The sequence below is a fragment of the Zonotrichia albicollis genome, chromosome 5 (assembly GCF_047830755.1).
Source record: "Zonotrichia albicollis isolate bZonAlb1 chromosome 5, bZonAlb1.hap1, whole genome shotgun sequence".
NCBI lineage: Eukaryota > Metazoa > Chordata > Aves > Passeriformes > Passerellidae > Zonotrichia > Zonotrichia albicollis.
In genome coordinates, this window is record NC_133823.1 from 17955428 (window position 1) to 17974699 (window position 19272).

General features: G+C 37.2%; 1 protein-coding gene across 6 annotated transcripts in view; it reads left to right on the forward strand.

Annotated features, from left to right (window-relative positions):
- The window catches only part of GRID2 (glutamate ionotropic receptor delta type subunit 2), a 679311-nt gene that overhangs the window by 352594 nt on the left and 307445 nt on the right, over window positions 1-19272 (forward strand). The gene's annotated exons all lie outside the window — the stretch shown is intronic.

Consider the following 19272-nt stretch of genomic DNA (forward strand, 5'->3'; position numbering starts at 1 on the left):
GTGTTTAGTGGGAACTTAAAATGCGTTGTTATGATACAAAAGCTGTTGCTGAGTAGTTCTTAACTACAAATTTTATAGGGCTTTTTAAAATGGGAAATTGTGTATAGAATACTGCATTCAGTACAAAACATGATGTGGATTATCACAATCTACAGTTATTACCTGCTATGTGCAATGGATTTACTGCATTCACAGGAACCAAAATTTCCATCATTGAACTCTTTAAAAACCAAACAGACAAACCAACCCAACAAAACTAGTGTGATATTGCCATGATACTTATTCAGCATGTATAGTCCTCAGGAAGGTATTACATGACTTTTCCTGGGCTTTGAAAAGCTGCAGGACTAGTTAAACAGGTTAACAGGACACAGGTTAAAGCAGGTTAATAAAACATGGGCATTTTCTTGCTGTATAGTCTGTGCTGAGATGAAGGTTTTGATGACAGAAATAGTGTTTAAGCTAGTTTGCTTAAGCCTGATACCTCTGTGTTCTTTTTGACTTTTTAGTCTTTTTCTCTCTGCACTAGCAAAGAGATTGAAGGAATAGGATCTCTGGCAAAAGACTTTGTCATGCCCAGACTTTGAGACTGTATACAGAGAGAATCTGTTTATTAGTCCTTTAAGGCTCCTACTGAAATGAACATTCTGCTTAGCTGCATCATTATAAGCTTAAAGAGTTCTATGCTCCAAAATAGATTGAAAATTGTTTTTTTATCTGGTGATGCAGCTTCAAATATTAAGATATCAGCATAATGTGCTTTAAAGTTTGCTGTCGTCCTGTGAGAGAGAAAGTAGTGGGGTTTTGAGAGATGTTGATGTGAAGCTCCATTTAGGGAGCAAGTTTGTATTTAGATGTTTGTTGTTAAGCAATACTCAAGTGCACATTTTTACAATAGATCGTATTTATACTTTTAATTTTTTTCTTTTAAACAGGTCATAAATTCCTATTTTTAAATGATGCTGGGTAGTGAAATCTTACTTACTCTTTGGGTAAGGTTGTTCAATACATGAAAGAATGTGCATTTCTATAAAGAGGGACAGAATACATGGAAAGATAAATGTAAGTGATAGTATATATCTGCTAAATATATGTCAGCTTGCTGGAAGAATTTAAAGGAAAAACAAATGAACCTTATTCCTGATTGGTGTTTGAGAGCTATGCATTTCCACACTAACTAATTGGAAATACTGGTCATGGAACTCAGGGTAGCAGTAGTAGCACTGTGGATGAAGGATGCTCAGAAGCTGGAGTCTTCCACTGTGTGATATTCCCCAACTTGCAATTCTGACATCTCCCAGCCTAGGCAAGAGGAGCAGACAAGGCAGCATGCTAATGACCTCCTTGAGTTATAATTAGGCTGTCTTAATATTTCATTGATGCAGCCAACGTGCTGTTTCATTCTGATGCAGCTCTGCTGTACTTATGTTTGAGATATCCAAGGAGGTAACAAATACATGCCAAAACCCAAGAGTGAATGTGGGAATAATTTAAGTAATGCAAGACTTGCACGCCTGGTACCACAGAGTAGCCTTTTCACATTTCTCATTACCAAACCCCACTATTTACATATTTTGATGCCTTTTTGTGATGTTTGATTTTTTCCCTCTGAAATAAATCAAAAATGATGAATTCTCCAATCCCATCCCCACCAGTACAAAGTGGCATAACTGCTTGCCCTGTTTTACTCTTCCCTCAGCACCTGCTAATGGCCAATTGGAGACAAGGAATTGGGCTGTGAGGTCTTGTTGGTCTGAAACAATGTAACTGTCATGATCCTGACAGGTCTTACTTTTCCACACTGATAAAATTTGTCTTTAGTGTGAAGGTTTTTCTCAGAAAAGTTGCAATAATGTCTGGGGGCTTGACTGTGTTGACCCTGTTCCTCCTCCATGTGTTTGGTATAGTCCTTGCCTCCTCAGAGAAAGGTCACACTGGTAGACTTTTGTATGGAGTAATTTCCACATTCCCATTTTTTGTGTGTCTAGAGAGTTTATGTTCATGTGTCAGGATTCCAGAGGCAGACTGAATTGAGAGGCACTTCCCTGGGCTGGGATAAAATTCTGCATGGGAATGCCTTTTGGTTTAGATGATGAATGGGATACATCCATCACAGGTACGAATAATTTCAGAGCTCATTTCTGGGGAGAGCATTTATTGTGCATCACTTCCTGAACAGTCAGTATAGCTGTCCAAAGTGAAATTGTGCCCTGTGTCCAGTTCAGTGGTGGCTTTTTTACTGCTTTCTCTGAGTTAATGAGAAGAGAGCCATCTTAGAAACAGGTTTATTTTGGCCGAGGAGTTAGTGAAAAAGGTTTTCCTTGCAGTTTTGTCAGGCTTTTCCTCTGAGGACGAAAAAAAAGCTCAGTGGAAAGAATCTGTAGGTCAGATAGATCCAGAATTGTTTTCGTGTAGTGATCGTACAGAAATGTCTTGGTGGATAACATTGACCTCCTAAAAGGTGATAATGTTGTTTTCTCAGTGTGTGTCTTTATGGTGAAGCAGTCACTGATTTTATTCTTTGTCATATTAATATCTATCACTAGCAAACTCCAAACAACTGCAAAAATAAGTTGAATGTGTTTCTAATTTTGTTATTCTTATTTGCTGAATTATGTGAGAGTTTACTGTCTGGGAAAAAAAAAAAAAGGGTGGTTCAGGGGAAGGAGGTGTTTTGCTGGAGCTCTCCTGCATATTCAGAATTGTTCAGATGGTCTGAGATTTGCCCAGAGTAGTCATTTCATGATGAGGTGTTTTTCTTTAGGAAGTAGATGGCACTGTCTCATCCAAGTTCCTTCTTGAACTTGTGTTAATCACATCATATAGAGAACTATTATTTTCATCATGTACTTAAAATCACGTTTGTTGCTACTCTTTCTTAGGCATGAATTAAGGGTTTTTAACGTTTTTGTGTCCACTCAGAAAGGCTGCTTAACGTTATTTGTAAGCCTTGCCTCACTGAATAATTTTCTGTCTGTATCTTCTGGCTGTTAGGGAGCAAGCAGACTCTGATTTTTGTTATTCTCAATAGTTCAAGTAAATTAGAGCATGGAGCTTCTTTCATTATCTTACTGAGAAACACCTTTGCAAGTTTTCTTATTGTTTCTTATCAGTTTACATTTTGAATCTTTCCAGATTATCAACATCTTCTATAAAATGAGGGCAGTGTAAGAGAGATAATATTGCAACAATGCCTTTGTTAATATTGTATGCAATACAAACCCATTTTCCCCCTTCTCAAGAGAATACTCCTTAATGTTTTCTGGCCTTGCCGTTCTTTCTTTTCTGATTGTTTCCCTCCTGTACACAGGGTTTTGGTTTTAAAGTAAAAATGAAGCAAAGAAAAGGAAGAACATCTGACACCAATTGAGGGAGAAGCTCTGTTTTGATTACACATGAGCACTTTCTACCCACATAGCCAACACTTTTTAATAATGATTATTTAGGGTGATGCAAGCTAACCTGGTTGTCTTTCATTTAAATGGAGTGATAGCATTCCCACTGCCTGTCAACTAGGAAAGCAATAAGTAAGAACAAGGGAATGTTCTTAACTTTTATGGGGCAGTTGCTTTTTAATTCAAGTATAAAAGTATTAACTTGGGAAGCATTGGCTAGACAAGACTTGTAATCAAACATTAAGCAATAAGAATAGAATACCAATTTTTAGGATAAATATATGTTACCATTGTTTGTTCTGTCCATTAAAGGACACTTGCATCTTTTGTGAAAAGACAGCATGTAATACTGCAGGCTGGTTGTCTGTTACACTACATGTGCACAAGGAAAGGATGAGTAGAATATTTACTCATGGATATTCTGTATGCTTCAGTGGTGATATTTTTTAAAAGTATTTTTTAGGAAGGAGGCATGTATGACATTTCTTGCTCAAAAATGCTACCTTTGTTTAGCTGCCACAGACTTTTGTTAAAGGAAGACTTAAATTACAATAATTACTCAAGTACTTTAAAATATTAATAAGGAGATAGACAATTTTTTGGTTCAAAATATTTACTCAAGTTTTAAATAATTTTAAAAAACAAACCAACGCACAAAACCACAAAGCTTTGAGATGAACTTTCTTCAATGCTATTCAAAGATATAGGTATTAGATCAAAAACTGTTCCACAGGTTGAGTGGCTAAAAACTGGGAAGTAAACTATAGGAATGCCTAGAAAATTTTCCCTGGAGAGGTCATCTGAGAGGGATTTGTGTTTTCATAAACTCTATGAAAAAAATGGATGCACATTGGGATGTGGCAGCAGTGTGGCCAAGAGGGCCAGTGACACCCTGGCTTGTGCCAGGAGCAGTGTGGCCAGCAGGATCAGGGGTGTAATTGTGCCCCTGTACTGGACATTCCAGGGCTGGGTCCAGCTCTGGGCTCCTCACTGCAGGAAAAATATTGAGGAGCTGGAGCACATCCAGAGAGGGCCAACAGAGCTGGGGAAGGGTCTAGAACACAAATCCTGTGAGGAGCAGCTGAGGGAACTGGGTGTGTTTAGCCTGGAGAAAAGGAGTGTGAGTAAATTAGTCTCCTTTTACATATTTGACCAAAAAAACCCCATACTGGTTTTGGAGTCTGCAGTACAGAATAAAGAAATAGTTATAATCTGTTAGAGTCATCAAAAGCAGCCCATGGAGTTCATTGCAAATAATACTTTAAAATAGATTGGAAGTGTTACTGTATTATGCTTTCTGCAATTACTGAAGAGAAAACTTTATTCTTTTGGGAGAAGAAAGGGATAATGAAATAGCTTTGGAAGGGTTATTGGTTTAGATGAGAATGACAGGAGACACATGGGATAAAAACTGCTTAGAATTTTTTGTTTCTGAAATGGGAAAATAGTTCTCAATCAATGTCAAGAAAATTAATAAATTATGGTCCATATCTCACCATGACCAGATTTGACCAATTCATTTGGGCTGCATAAAACCATTGTGTATTCTGGAAGGAAGTACTGTCTTAGTGAGCAAAGTACAGTGTTGGAATAGTGAACAAGGTGGTAGTCAGGAGTGTTCACTACTCCAATGTTGGAGACATTTGGTATTTTCTGTGTTTTCTGAAGTCTTCTGAAATCTAAAATTTTAGTGTTCTGCAATCTAAAAGCTGCAGATCTGTAGACCTGGGTAAAAGCTGAGTGGGTTTGTCAGGGGAGAGCCCTCCTGTGGCTGTTGCTGCCTTCCAGGTCAGGAAACTGAGGAGGTTGGCAGCAAGAGTGCAGGTACCAAAATACTGGTACTATATACTGAAATGTTTAAATGACTGAACAAATGTGTGATTACATAATGTACAGTTGTATTCATATTTTATGTTTGCATTTCAGTGATGGCAATGCCTGTGCAGGGGCAGCTCCCGACTCTGCAACATGAGGAACACAAACAGGGATTTTCCTGCTGTTTTTTGTTGTTTGGTGTTTGTTTCTAAAAGTACTTTGTGAAGTACTTTCTGCACTGTCTCAGCTGCTGTACTGTTGCACTGAGTGTAGGTACAACAATGATTCCCTCATGCTCTCTAAACAACTGGTGGGGGTTGGGCATTAATTAATGTTGTTATAAGGAATAGGAAGATACAAAAGATCAGAAGAGGACAACAGAGTAAAAAATTAGACTGTTTTATGGTAATTGTGTTCTTTGCCTTTTATAAACTGTGCTATTTTTAAACTAAGTGTAATTATAAGACTAACTCAGAGGGGAAAGAGGGAATGTTTTCCTTGCTTTTGCTGATATACGTTTGCTGTGTTCAATACTTTTTAGAGTCAGGATCCTAGTCTGAGGGGGAAAAGAAGATTCATTTATAATGGTTTTATAATGAAATACCTGTGGCAGTCCAAGATAATAACAAGCCCATGCTTTAGTGCCAGCAGAGGTGTGAGACTCTCTGAATGATGAAGAGGTAAAAGTTAACTACAGTTTTTCATTGCTTTGCTTGCAGTAAGGACTGCCAGGAACTCCAGAGAGCTGTGCTTTCAGAAATGGAGCACAAGGTACTTTCTGAAAACAAAACTTCATTATGAAATCCCACTTTGGGCAAATAAAACATTAGGTCAATTTGATAAAAATATTCTGAAGTCAAGAGCAGCTTTACTTCACTGTTGAGGGGAAAAAAAAAGTCTCAGGTGGTTGAAATAGCTCCATTTTTTCGTTAACAAGCATAAATGTAACTTTAGGAGGGTACATAATTTTTTTTTTAGTTTGAGGGCCAGAAAAATTCACACATGTAGTCTGTCAGTATTTTGAGACTTTTCTAAATGAGGATTTGACCATTCAGTCTGCAAGTTTGTCTTATTTATATGACTTTGAATGCAGATTTTATTTTAAGGAAGACTGATTCTTTTCAAATGTTCATAATAGCTTAGTACTTCACATTGGTAAAAAAACTGATTGAATCAAAACCTTTAGAATGTCTGGAGTAAAAGTCCTATTAGATCATGAAATCTAGTTTTCTGCTGTTTCTCAGAGAGAGTATATTGATGCTAAACTGTTGCTCAGCTTAGACTTATCCAATCGGTTGAGGCAATCTAAACATAATAACTTAAATTTTTAAGGCTTCACTGGGGTATGAACACATCATTTTGACCATCTGTAATAATTTAATTACAGGGAGCTTTCTGAATTGCAGGTAAATGTCTTCCAAGAAAATTATGAGTGAATATTATTGTGTTAGATATAAAAAATGAAAAGGCCCTTTGAGAAGATAAATACCTTATTTTTCAGGCTTGATTTTGTTACTTACATTTACAAACCATAAAAGTAACATTTATTCAAATGAATATTGTGACAAAAGCACAATGACATTGCAGTATCAGGTAAAAAAGGGGAAAGTGTGTTTTATGGAATGATGTGAAAGATGATCTCACATTCGCTTACAGTGGAAATGCACAAATTCTAGTCAGTTCCAAGTGCTACCTCTTATTCCACTCTATTAAATTATACAATAGACATATTAATTAACTGCAATATCAAGGCCCACTGGTTGATACCTTTTGCTTGTCTTCCTTTGTGGGGAAGGAGGCTATGCTACAGCTGAGAAAGTCATCCATGCTGTACTAAGTTGTAAAATGTAGTGGTGCATATGTAACCTTATATTCCGTGGTGAAAGACGTGTGCTTGTCTCGCCTTCCTGTTGCTATGTACTGCACTTTTTGGGACATAATTTGGGGTTGGCTGAGATCAAGGCTTACTACAGAGTCAGTCACAACTGTGAGGCTGATGTCAAACCATTGGGATCAGCCACAGGAGGGACTCTGAGGGTTTCTTTACTCTTGGAGCAAGAAAAGGAAGGCAGCACCTGGGTGTATTGTCAGTGCTGTAATTCAGGCATTCAGATAAAATGTAGCATCTGGCTGATTACCAAGCAGTTCGTTGTGCAGGTGCAGCGTTATTTTAGCACTGCAATTATGCCAGGTTTTATTATTATTTTTATACTCCATTTAATTATAAAACGAGAACATTTGTGAGAACCTTACTACATTAACTTTGCAGGAGAACGTGGATTTGTGGGGTAGTTTGCAGGTTCTGCTCGTTTTTACTCTGTGTTGTGTATAGCGTTGCAGCATCACCACTGCGTAGTGCTTTTAATTAAAAAAGAAAAAAAGAGTCAAGAAAAAAAACACTGTATTTGTCAGTATGGTTGTAAGAAATCATTTAAAATAATGTAAATGGGGACATAGAGTCTCTGTATTAGTGTGTACAGTAATACCTATCTCACTGACCTTCCTTAAAAGCAGAGTGCTGCCACAAGCTGTGCATGAGCTTGTGTGGCCTCACGGTCTTTTACAATAAAGGACACAATTATTTCTGATGCAGAGTGGCAGAATCTTGCCACTAGAAATGAAACCAGAATAATCTTTTCTTTGCTTGCTGAGATATTCTCTTTGACATTGATCTTGACACTTTAGCTGCAGCAGAAAAATGGCAAAGGCTGCAGCAGGAGGAAATGTCCCTCGATGGCTTTGGAGCAAACCTGGAATGATGACACAGGTTTAAGGGTTAAGTTCAGAAGTGAAGCGCTCTATTTCACACATACACACACAGTCCCTCAAGGTTGTGGTGACTGGGTGCTTTGCTGAGCTACAGATTTTTTCATAAGAGGAGGGAGAAGCAGCAGCATCACTATCAGTACTCAGTCAAATCAAGTGGCCTGGTTTTCTTTGCCAAGTGTCATGTAGAAGATAGGGGCAGTTCTGCCTCTGGTTGAAATTATTTATGGGAGTCTCTTGATGTCTTCCAATACCTATTGATAATTAGATAATCCTTTTTTTTTAATAATTATAGTTAGGATGACAATAAGTAATTCTGCAGGACTTGTAGTTTCCTTCTGTCAAAACCAGCTGCTTTACTGCCAGCCTTGCAGTCACAATGGTCAGATATCTTACCAAACCAAGCTGGCAGAATAGCTTTTTTTGGCTTTAAATTTCAGTGAAGTGTATAAGATGGAAGAACTTGGGATTCTTTTTGAATGCAGAAATTAGCAAATATTTGCTTTAGCACTATGTACTCCTTGTACTTCTGTTACCTTTGTGCCGTCCTTTCCAAACTGTGCATCACGCACCTGGTCACTTGCAAGGTCTGGGGAAAATGATGGGTGGGATGTCTGTGGCACAGAAGCTGTTCGGGTATTAAAGATGCAGAGGCTTAAAGGGGAGGCCCATTTTGAGGTCTGACAAGGTTAGGGGAAAAACCTCTAACTCCAATGCTGTCACGCAAGGCTGGGTTGCTTCAGAACATTTTGGAACATGGCTGATGTTGAGGCTGGGAGATTGTTTGGCTTATGTTTTTGTTTTGTTTGTGTGTGTTTTTGTTCTGTTCAGGAGATTTTTTAAGATAATTTAAATATATTTTTAATCAAATGTATTATTAAGTGGGCAATTCTGCCCTGCAAAGTTTAAGGAGTTACACTGATGTTTAACAAGAAGCTCACTTCCAAATATAAGTGGCTGCTAAATAATAATAGAAGATAGAAAAAACCTGAGAGCAGATGAGAAATCAATGGCTATATTTCAGCTTATTTGAAAATTTTTGTCAATGGTCTAATCTAAACTGGAGGGCACAAAAAGCTCTTGAACTTTTCTGGTGGCTTTCAGCTGAAATGTCAGTCTATGCAGTGAACTGGTTTCACAAGATTTCTGTTGCTTTGAATTCTATCTGATTTCAAATTTTGTTTTTCATGTCTCATAAATCTTCATAACATCCAAAACAGAAGATGTATTCAGAGCCAGGAATTAAAATCAATGCATTTTCTTTGAAAAATGTAGTAGAATTTAGTGTGGTAACTTTTTTAGCCTGGCTCTTGAGGATGTGTTTCCTGACCACTTTGATACAAGGATGGTTTAAAACTAATTTTCAGTTATTTTTAGCAGCCATGTCTTTAATAACAATGAGAAATTACTTGGATAACTGTAGAAAATGAAACCTTGAGCTTTGGTCATTGAGACTGCTTCAGTGAGCTATAGATCTCTTTCTGCAGCTCATGCTGTCTGAATATGCTGCAGGTAGAGAAATACGGCAACCAGGATCAGCAGTGAGAGTGAGAGAGGAGTTTGGTAAAAACATTTGACTTATCTTTATAAAGAGTAACATAAACCTTGGTTTTCCTCTATTAGTTTTTCTGTCTGCCTTCCAGTGTTTTTACTCAGTATGTGAGGTCATATTTTACCTCTTGTTACTTGACTTATTGACCATTTCCAATTGCCTTAGTTCATGCCTATCCTATTTGACTAAGGTTACCAAAATTTGTTCCCATCACTCTTAGCAGTTTTAATTGGCTATTCTATCAACTTCACCATTGTACCTGGTATATTTATTTTAGAGTGTATTTCTCTTGTGAAGCATTGTAGGGACAGAGAGCTGAATATACCAACTTTTTGCTAGTAGCTAAGGTTCACTGTGATTAAATGGGAACAATATTTTTATAGATATTTCAATGGAATGTAAAATCCTTAGTGGAAGTCTGCATTTGGTTTCATATGAGGCTTTGTGACTTATTTTCAAACACAGCGCTATTAAAAAGGTGGTCAGCTGAAATTTAGATTGGCTCAACTCAGCAGTTATTAGGCACAGAGAGTTTAAATAGAATGGGATTCTTGAGATGAACAGAATTGTTTAATTGAAAACAAGACGAAGAACTATTCAACTCTTCATTCACTGCTTCTCACAGTACTTCAGTGGAGGTTATATCGGTAAAAGTCCATTAAACCACCTCAGGGAGTGTCTAAAGAAACAAAAGGATGATCAGTAGGCAGGGGCACTCTGCTTCAGAACTTTTTCAGGCAACAAGTTGAGTGTAAAACATGGAACTTTTTATACTTAGCTTGGTATACTCCCTGTTGTCTGTGAGGGGGAAAAGCACATGGAAATAGAAGATAAATTTGCTCTTTATACCTAATGTCAAGTAGAGAGAAAGTTAATGCTCTTATCCAGTTTGTATTCCATAATGAGATCCAAACTATCCAGTGTCTTTTTTTCAAAGTAGTGTGCTAATGTCTCTTTAAAATCCATTTGAGGATATAGTTGGAGACAAATGAGGCTCAGGTGAAGACGGAAGGTTCTGCACCCAGCCACGGTGCCGAGTAGGTATTTCATGGTTTGTATGCAAGTGAAGGAAGTATAAGAATGGGAACTGGATGATTGGAGGGTCCATGTGTGTGCCGTGGTACACAGAATTATAGAACTATTTCGGTTGGAAAAGACCTCTGGGATCATGGAGTGGGTTAACAACACAGCACTGCCAAGTCCCCGGCTAAACCATGTCCCCAGGTGCCACATCAACACATTTTTTAAAATGCCTCCCTCCAGAAATGGTGACTCAACCTCTTCCCCAGGAAGTCTGATCTAATGCTTGACAACACACTCAGTGAAAGAATTTTTCCTAATGGTGAATCTAAACCTCCTGTGGTGCAACTTGAGGCTGTTTCCTCTTATCCTATCACTTGTAGTTTGGGAGGACAGACTGACATCCACAATAGAGATACATGATATATGATTAAAAATATGCTGTATGTATACGTATGGTACATGAAGACATAGGCATGGCAGTGTTTGTTTTACGGCTGGGCTCAGTGATCTTAAAGGTCTTTTCCAACCTAAATTAATCTATTTTATGTGGAGTCAGGTCCTTAATGCTTTTTCAGTGTTGATGGTGTCTTGCTTTTAGAATAGCCTGGTTATGTCCCTCAGGGAAGAGAGATGGTGTTTGTCAGAGTGGCAAAATCTAGTTCCTGGGATCCAAACCAGTGACATATCTTGTTTACTTTATCACTGCTTCTTTTTGTAATTGATCTGAAAGTTCAGCTGTTGCAGAAAAATGACAAATGATTGGTGCCCTGTATCTGTGGAAACTATCTGGGAGCTATTGTAAAGGCTGGTAAGGCTTTAGCTGGTAAAGATGTAATCTCATGAATGACAGAGCAATTGCAATCTGAGAGGCAGAATGGAGGTCTTGAAAAAATAAAAGAAACATTACAGAATGCCTGATGCAATCAGATAAAGCTGTGATTTATTTCATATGGAAAAGAATAAGATGATATTTGTGTTTGGCTGCAGGTTTGCTGAAAATATTTTCAAACAAATACTGATTTTTCTTTTCCTTGGAGTCTGGTGTTTCTTGAGAGCTGTATCTGAAATTAAACATGTTGGATGATTCCTCCCTGCTGCCCTCTTACAACATTTAGAGGAAAGGTAAATGAGGGTGCTGTAAAGGTCACATTTTAATTTTGCCCTCAAGTGTCAGGCTCTCCTGAGAAATGCCATTTATACAGGTAGCAAGTGTTCTATATATTTAAAATTGTTTCATGATAAATTTTGTCTTGATTTTTAAAAATTTTAATGAACTCCGATGATCTGAATTCAACTACTCTTGTCATGCAGCAGCTGCGAGTGGAAGCACCATCCTAAGTTATATTAAAGCAAACTCGTTTAAGCACTAAAAGGATGCAAAAACAACCCCAAACAAAAGTTAAAAAGCAAAACCAACAACAACAACAAAGTCCTGCAACATCTCATCACAAAAAAAGCTATATGTTGTTGACAAAAAGTGTTTCCTTCACTGACGAGGGAGCTATGCAGTAGTGTATTTAAATTATTTTACTGAAAAAAAATAAAAAGACGAATTTAGGAAAGAAACCTAAGACAGAAAGAAATTAAGGCACCAGTAGGATGGGTGTTCTCTACAAAACAGAGCTTTTTTGAAAGCATTCAGACAAAGCACAGGAAATGGCCCACAGCCTTTGGGAACTGCTGTTTGGAGTGTTTCTCAGGTTCCTGACTGGACCTTGGTTTCCAGCTGAGTTTGATGGGAGAGACTGAAAATCTGGGGAAGTTACAGCACTGGTCAGTGGCCATGTACACAAGGTTCTCTCTCTGAGCAGACATCAGTGAGTGTGGAATGTCAGGGTCAGTCCCACAGGAATGTGATAGGCAGAAATCCAATTTAAGTGTGCTTTAAACAGTTAAGAGCCTGTCTCACAGGTCTCCTAGGGATTCCTCATTTCAGCTGAAATAGGATGCTGATTTGCGTCTGAGGCATTGGGATAAGGGATCATCATTAATATTTCCCTAGACATTTAGAATTAGCCACTAAAAACTTAAAAACTTCAAAAGCATTATGCAGTTACCATTGCTGTTGGAGACATCATGTTTCTGCATATAATTCTGAAAGTTACTGAGCATTTGAGCATTGTGGTGAATGGCGTGGCAATGGGCTTTTCAAACGAAGTAGTGACATGAACACATTTTGAAACTGTTTCCAAAGGTATCTCTGTTTAGAGCAAAAAGAGATGCCACCCATTCCAGAAAGACTACATGGGACTTTTAGAATCTTAAAAGACATAATTGAAAATAACTTTTCATTAAAAAAAAAATAAAATTCTTTTAAAACTAAAGCTCTTTGGTGTAAAACTAAATTAAATAGATAAATCTTTCTACCAGAACAGGGCAAAGAGAAAGCATGTTTTATTCATGTAGCAAGCTGCTGTTTTACATTGATGCAAATAAAACTACATGTGAACAAACAGCTGCTCTCCAACAGATTGCTGCATCTCACAATATGCAAAGGGAGCACAGCTGGAGAAATCTGTGGAAGATTTTTATATGTAAATCAAACATAAAGTAGGAAAGCATTAAGTACTGTACTTACAATAGCATCAGCGTTTGCAAGGGTTTCCCCGTGCTGTATGTAGAGAAAATTGATTTTGCTTTTAGGCTGTCTTCTGCAAAATATCCAGCCAACCACTAATTTCCAAGGTATTAATTCTTACCTCAACCACTTCACTGTCTGTCAGCTTTGCAGATGTTTTACTGGGATTAAGCAGGTTTATGTTTTCTCCGACAGAATATGAGTGTGAATACCATTTTTACTTGAAGATGTTGTGTCCTTCCTTTGAGTAAGGTGTTTATCTAGGGTGGCCAACTGGTACCCAAACAAATCCTAATGTCACCTCTAAGGGAAGGCATTTCTGACTCAGTCAAGTCTGTCAAGTAAGTTTGCTGCTTCTTTTGTTATTTGAGAAGACAAACTTTTCTTCTAGTCTGTAATTCAGACATTTGAGGGAAACCATGGAGACTGGATGTGTTTCTAAAGGGGTAAGGAATAATCACAGCTAATAATTTTCTTAAAGTCAGAAGTAACATCTTTTACCTTAATTGATTGAATTAAACCTGAAAATCACTTAGAAATAAAGTGGGAAATACAAGCCTGTGGGACCTACCTTACTGTTTTTTCATTCCCCCAATAATCACTTGTCACCAGAGAGGGGTAAAACTGTCACTCATCAGCTCTGACCGTGGTGCTCTGTGTCACTGTGACCATTTTCACTGGCAGGAGCCAGCATGGGAAGTGATGAGAAGGGAGTTATCTTAAGTGGTTGAATCTATAAACTTCAGAGTCCATTAGACTTGTAGGTAAAAGGGAAATCATTGTATTAAGCTTTTGTACACTGGGTAAATATTTGTGGAGGTGTTGAAGGCAGAATGGACTGAAGTGTGAAAGCATAACAATTCTTTATGGAAAAAAAAACACAGCAAACCCAAATCATTCAGCTGTTTTTCTGAGCTGGGCTCTTCATCATGTAATGCTCTAACAGAAAACACAGGTAAATTTGCATATAAGATACAGTATTAAAGAAATGTAAAGTGTTCTGTTTGAAGGGTTGTAAATCATTGCATTGTTTACAGCAATGAACTCCCTGGCCGGATGTTGATTATGCTTCAATATTTACATAACTCCCAGCAGCAGTTAACAGCTTTGACTGAAAGAAAGATCATCCATCCTTCTAGTGATTTGAAGGATTTACCTTTCATTTTTCTTTCACTGTTTTCAGTTTTATGGAGTTTGGAGTTTGATTTTGTTTTGTTGGTTGGTTGGTCCTTGTTGTTGTGTGGGGTTGGTTGATTGGGGGTTTTTGCTTGTTTGCCTTTTGGTTTTGGTTTTCTTTATGTATCAGGTAACATTTAGGTCTTCGTAGCTTGAAATGCTTGTTTTTATTTTATAGATCAGTGCTCTAAGTGCTGTTAAGGGCTGAAGGGGCCTGATTCAGCAGAGCATCCAAACAGGTACATGTAAGCTTTGCTGCCTCAGGAATACTGCATAGAAAACTACAAACTAAATAAGTTTGAACAGTTCAGAAGTGTTATTGAAGTCAGTGCCTGATGATCAGGTCCAGTTCTTTCTCTTGAACCAGAAATTATTTCTTTCTACATCATGGTGTGAAACAATTACTTTTGTCCTTTGCACTTTGGTTAGTGGCTGTTCATATTACTTCACTGTGGCAGTTCATATCACTTCTATGTCCTTTGATTGTTTTGGTGTGTCTTAATTTCTTATAAATAATATTTTATGTATGTCCCTGGTAACTTCTATGCTTTCGTGTTAAGTGGAGAGATAAAAAATTCCTGCCTTCTATGGAAATAGCCATTAACATGATTATGAAGTTGCATATTTTGGAATTTGGCTTTTTTGGGAAATGGAGATGCATCAAGAAATCTTTCAAGCAAAATAAAATTTACTAATTAGATGAAAATTAAAATTTTTACACATCTCTGATGGTGGAAGAGAGTATGTATTTACTGGATGTGTTTCATTTGTCATTAGAGGTTTGTTCTTTTCTAACTTTACCTTGTAATGAAACTTTTATTGCTTAAATACTGTTTTAATTTCTGGTTAAAACAAAGCAAGTACAGCTGTAATGAAGCTTTATCTGCAAAGAGTGGTTTTGAGTCATAAATTTCTTTCATTGGAGGTACTACAACTTATTTTTTATTTTACTGTGCCACACTTTTATCTACCTTAAAAACAATCTGATCTGTAATATTTCATGTTCAGGCATTGCTTCCTGAATAACAGACTAACTTTGTTATTAAAGAGAATAGCTGAAGCATATAAAAAAGAAACCTAGAAAGGTAACCACTATGGAAAAATGTTAGCAGTTTTTATAGGCACATTAAACTGGATGCAGATAAATTGCTTTAGTTTTCCCCCACATAGATTTGAGCTTTCAATTCTAAGGGTATCAAAATGCAAGATGAAACATGCTAGTAATAATGGTGGAGTATATAAAAGCAATTTAATACTCAAAACTTAACTTAGGATACTGATGTCTTCCCTGAATCTACTTTTATATCAAATAATTCCAACTGACTTTAAAAAGTGATGAGAAAAAACTTAATTTAAATGAACTAGACTTGTTAAACTGGAATTACTTAGGCTGATTACATTGCAATTGGCTGTACTTATTGTAGCTCTGAACTCCCAGAAATGGCAATGAAGCCCTATGCAGCTTTACTAGGCATTCTAACATTGTTATGGCTTGTGTTTATTATGAGCTCTGTTAGTCACAGAGAGTGCAATATATTTTCATCCCATTTAATTCTGGGGAAGGAGAAAATGATGTCTGACACTGAAGCAGCTTTCAGCTGTAAGAGAGAAATGAAAGGTGCAATTTTTTGTGAATCAGTCAATTAAGTAGTTGCCAAATGCAGATTTGAAGTTGAGTGTTTGGAGTGTGAGTTTTTGTTTCTGGTTTGCATGTTTGTTTGGGCTTTTTCAATTTGACCTTGCAATCAGCTTTTTGGTGGCTGAAGCAATATCCCAAGTATTTATTAAGGAAAATATTGCAGTACCTTGCAACACTACTCTTTTGCAGTCAAAATTGAGTACTGTACCATCCTCCTTTTCACAGTCATAAGAATAGATACATTATTTTTAAAACAATTCATTCAATGCAGATTGCTCCTGGAGGATGAAGATAATTTCATGTTGACATTGAAGAGACATGCTTGATCAGAAATGAAAAATAGAACAACATAATTTTTCATCAAACTGGTCTTTGCTTTTAAGGTGACATTTTATTTCAAGAGAAAAATTGAAGGCCATTAGAGTAAAAGAGTAACTGGCTTATTTTGGTACTGGCAAGGAAAGCAAAATTGTTTCAGAAGTAAAAATTGAAAAGGTATAACAAGGGTGAGATAACTTGATATGTCACTCAGGCAAATGCATCATTATTACATTCTGACTTCATTTTGAACGGTTTATTCTTCACAGCCTGCCTCACATTCTGATGCAAGATGGAGGATTTTTCTGCTCAGATTTTATGGGGCAAAGCAGAGGGTTCTCTTAAAAACAAAATGGCAAAAAACATTTGTGAGATTTAACGGAGATGAAGCTACCTTCAAAGGGCACAGTGCTGTTACCCTAAAAGAAATTTTAAAAACAGAAAAGCATAGGATAATTTTTCTTTATTCACCTCATAGCCATCCCAGTGCACAGAAAGCAAATCATTAATTTTGCATTTGTGTCTTACTTTGAGACACATTCAGTGGTTTGGAGATATTTCTAGGAGTCAGATGCCACAGTATAGTCCTAGTAGAAATTAAAAACAGGGATTTATTCTGAAAGCAGAACTACAAATATATTTTAAGTTTTCAGAACTCATGAAAATTCTAAAGGGAACAGAACAATGCAACTTTCACATCTGTCGTGTGCAAGTAGACAATAAAATGAGGGTTATTATTCTACACATGAAACTTTACTTTTTATTAGCTCCATCCAGTAAATAACAGACATGTGAGTTAGTCATCTGGAGGAAGACCAAATCAGTTCTTCAAATTAAAATATCTGATGTCAAACCAAGAAACAACCCAATAGCTTGTCTTTGACTCAGACCAATGGGATTGGGATTCAACCCACTGCAAAGGGTTTCATTTCTAAGTAGTGTGTACAAAGAGGATGAGTAAATGGCTAGGGTTTGTCATGCAAATGGAGCTGCAGGTGCTTCTCAGCAGGCATTGTGTGGTGTGCTTCTCATGAGCTTCCTTGTCATGTAAGAAACTTCAGGGTGCTCCCACAAGGCTGGTTTCAGGAAATGTTCAGCATCGGGATGGTAAAAGACATGGCAAGAGCTGGATGTTCACTACATGTCGTGCTCACAAGAGCATGGAATGTACAGTGCTAACAGAGGCTTGGACTGACTGCCAGCAAACCTGATTTAAAACTTGATACCTAGGAGACAGACAAGAGCATCTGGGTTTGGCTTTGAAATAATGGATTAAATAGAAAGGAGAGCTAAAAAAAAGAGAGCAACAATAACAACCTTCAGTTAAAATATATTACTGTAATTAAAGGACATGAATTTTAAATACACAGCATAGTAAATAGTAAGAGGTAAAAAAATCTCATAGGCCCTCCAGAGGCGGTGTTGGCATAATGGTAGGTACAGACATCATGTTTTATCATGGTTAATGTTCTAGATATAAAAGAATCATAGGCTGTAAGAGAAGGGCAGAGTGACCTCATTTATTTTGTGATTACCAGTTGTCCTGAGATAGGTGGATTTATCGGGTTTTTTTGAGAATGTTAATAGAGTTTGGACTTTACAGCTTCATCCTGTCTGAACAAAACAGATATGTATGGAGAGGTTGATGCATTACTCTTTTTAAATAAAAACTGGAAGATGAAATGTGTTAATGTGTTTTCAGGCTGTTTCACCTTTTTTTCCTTCACCACCACTACTCTGCCAGAAAACAGGAAACCTGACCACATCAAGGTGTCCTTCATATCTAATGATATTCTGTGCTTCCTTCATTGGGGGATCATACCCAATCAGAGAATTTAAGAATGAAGTTATACACTGTATATAATTCCCATTTATTCTTTTTTTTCCAAGTTGTCTTTTACTCTCATTCCCCTTAATTGACTTTACTTAATTTTTTATTACTATGTATCTTGCTTAATCAAGACAATGGCTGCCCACAAGAGATTGCAATGTTAGATGAATCTGCTAGATTATATTGGAGTGTGTTGTTCATATTTACATGAAGTCTCATACCAATATTTGATATTTTTATTTGAAGTAAGCATCTGGCATAAAACCAGGAAGACACTGTGCCAAAACAAGTGTCAGTCTAATAGGGTGTCAGAGCAATTTCTTCACAGATCAATTTTCTTTTTTCTAGCTTTTTATCTTTCATTCATCTTCTATTTTGATTAGGTTCTTCTAAGTACAATTTCCCTGTTGTCTTCTTTGCAGAATACAGGATGAACATTTAAAATAAACTTCTGAAGCCCTCTTGCTGTGGTGGAGGTTTCAAAAGACAAACTGAAATTACCATGGCCAGAAAAGTTACTGCCTCTAACCACAACACAGATCTATGTGATGCTTCACTGGCCTTGTGTAGCCAATGTTTAAGAAACACTTTTGTGTGTGTCAAGGTTTGCCTGTACAGAAGGGCCTTTCTAATGGGGCACAGTTAATTATTGGAAGTGATAGAATGTTCAAGGACTTGCCTTTTTGTCTTCCTTGCACTAGTGTGCTCTCTTTTGTACTCATCTTTCAAATGATTGAAAGAGGAATAAAGATATTATAGGAAAGGACTCATGTACAATTAATTGTCAGACCTCAGTTTAAGAAAAAGGAGCGAGTTGGTTCTCTCTGTTCCCAGAAATATAATTGGGAATGTCTCGGAATGAAATTCATTCAGCAAGGAAACATGGTGTATTTCAGATTTGCCTTCTCCTAAAGGTACGCGGAGGCATCCTGAGTGATTTTCTTTTGTTTCATTAGAACTGACTGACTGGAGTTGGGACATCTCTGGTGAGACTGATTTGGCATAATGAGAGTGAATGGAGGTGGCTGTGGGGCTGTGGCCTAATTGGGACATTTTATTATTGCGTTTAATGAAGGCACATTGTGCCTTGGCACAAGTGCCAAGGGGTAAAAGTGCAATTAACCAAGTCTTAAGTGAGGAAGAAATTTTAGACTTTGACATTGAATGTAGTTTCTAGAT